Genomic DNA, 2,323 nt, shown 5'->3' with positions numbered 1-2,323 from the left:
AAAAAAAATATGCTGCAAGAAGAGTGAGAATCAGAAAGTTCTCAAAACTAAAACCAAAAATATATATCAATTGTCAGACTAGACTCGATTTTCTGTTTCTGTGCTGGATGTTTACTGTGTTGTGAGGAAAAACGAGGAAGGAAGAAGTTCTCTGGGGAGAATAATGTCATTTACCTTCAGGTGAGTGTGTGCTATATAAAGCCCAGCCCTGGAGAGTAATGTGAGGATAATGGCAGTGGAGGGGCTGGAATGGGATGATGCATTAGTATGTGATGGAAAGCAAACACTACTGGTAAATTATAATAGAACTATTTTTTTTAAATCAGAAATCTCACTACTTTGGCCTTCTTGTTAGCCCCTTCTGATTACCTACTACACTGTAAAAATAAAAACTTGTTGGCCTGAAAAATATTTTTTGATTAAGTAAACAAAAAATGTTCTATTGTGCTGCAAACAACATTGACGTAGTTATCCCAACCACCTTTATTACGTTTGTAGTGTGAAGTTGGTCTCATTTCATAAGTTTGGTTATAATAATAAATTATAGGTTTGAAGCTAGAGCTTAGCTCTTTGAGTATGCATTAGCAAAAAACGGGGTCTCCAACTCAAATCTACAGGGGCCACATCTCCACTTTCAAATTCACACTTCCCATTTGCCCTGTTCTCAAATCTCTTTTTAAAAAAATCTCCATATAAGTGAGTATTTCATTTGAGTAGTGTGTTGAAACTCCAGCTTTACAGTTTGTAATTGATTGTGAGTTGATTTCTGGTTATGTAACTTTAATATTTCTGTTTGTTTAATAAGGCTGGTCACTACCGATATGTTAGCCACCTTGGACTTTAGCTAGCTAGCATGCAAGTAGGAAACGAGGCAAGATACATTTTCTGAACACAAATTAATAAATTGGCACAATTTTTATTTTTCTGAATTCTTAGTTTGTATAACTAAAAAATTGAAGTTACGTTACATATGATCAACAAGTTATCTCAACAAAAACTTATTTGTTGGTTGAAAATGTTTAGTTGGCCTCAAAACCCCAAAAATCCAGTGGAGACAGTTGCCTTGAAATTTTGAGTTTACGCAACTTTTTCGTTTTTACAGTGTACTTGGGCTTATTTATTGATGCATGAGACTGAGCCTGTTCCTATGTCGAGGAGAAAGCTGATTGTTTTTGCATTCACCCTTTGTTTAATCCGTTATATCAATTACAGCATTTAAACATGTACATCACGAGTCCTGAGAGATTATTTGGGAGCATTTTGTAAATTAAAAGAGTGTGAATGCAACGTCAAGGGCAGCTGTTGCATAACGCGGCCTTACTTTTGCTAAATGCCGTCTAGACCTGCAGTTTGTGCCAAACACTTTTCAGGGATAAATACAGCAACTTAAAGTCTCGCTCCAAGTGTGCGTCTCCTCCGCCCTTTTTCAGCACTCTCATTCATCTTTCACTTAGCTGTCGCATACACATACAAATATACCTCCTCGGTTCATTTTCATTATTTCCCCAACTCCTCTGCCGGCTTTCATTACTCTTTGCTTCAATCTTTTATCCTCTTCCGCTTCCTCCACCCTTCTGAGATTTTCTTCCGCAGCGATCGAGCTGACTTTTTGTCCTTGTCACAGACTCGGGGAGACGTTTTTTTTAAAGGAAAAATGGCTCTTCCCCCTGTGTGATGAGGCTCTCCATCATGGACTGGGTATATAGGCCTGATTATAGGATCTTAATGATCACCTCTTTCGTTGTCAGGGTCTTATTTCACCAGAGTGTTCTCTTTTTTTAACTTGACGGGGTACATCAGACAAATATGAAACAATCAGAATCAGCAATACTTTATTGATCTCCAAGGGGAAATTACTTACATCAACAACAGAGATATGAAGTTTGTATCTTAAAAACTCATGTGTCCAATGGCTAGGCTGCATTTAAGATGCATGTAAAAACCTTAAAACAGTTTCCCATCTGGTTCACAAGTCATGATTATGAGGGCCTGCATGTCGGATGTCAAATACCTTTAAACACACAATGATGCTATGTGTAAATGCTGATGGATTAAATATGTGGCCTAATTAGAAATACGGAGCCGCTCAGGTTGTCTGTAAACAAGCTTGCGCTGAGATATCATTGGCCGGTTGCGGCAGTTTAACACGACCAAACAAAAGGGGTGCCGGCTGGAAAACACACCCAGGAGGCACCGCTGTTTGTTTGGTGGGAAGCCACTGAAGGATCAGGTTCTTGTTGCTGCAATTTAAGGTCTTTTTGTGGGTCACGGCGGCTTTGTGTCAGTTCAGCGGGAGCTTGAGTCTCGCTGTGACTAAAGGTCT

The sequence above is a fragment of the Stegastes partitus genome, unplaced genomic scaffold, assembly GCF_000690725.1.
Source record: "Stegastes partitus isolate 25-593 unplaced genomic scaffold, Stegastes_partitus-1.0.2 Scaffold33, whole genome shotgun sequence".
Lineage (NCBI taxonomy): Eukaryota > Metazoa > Chordata > Actinopteri > Pomacentridae > Stegastes > Stegastes partitus.
Note: the sequence above shows the minus strand (reverse complement) of the source record.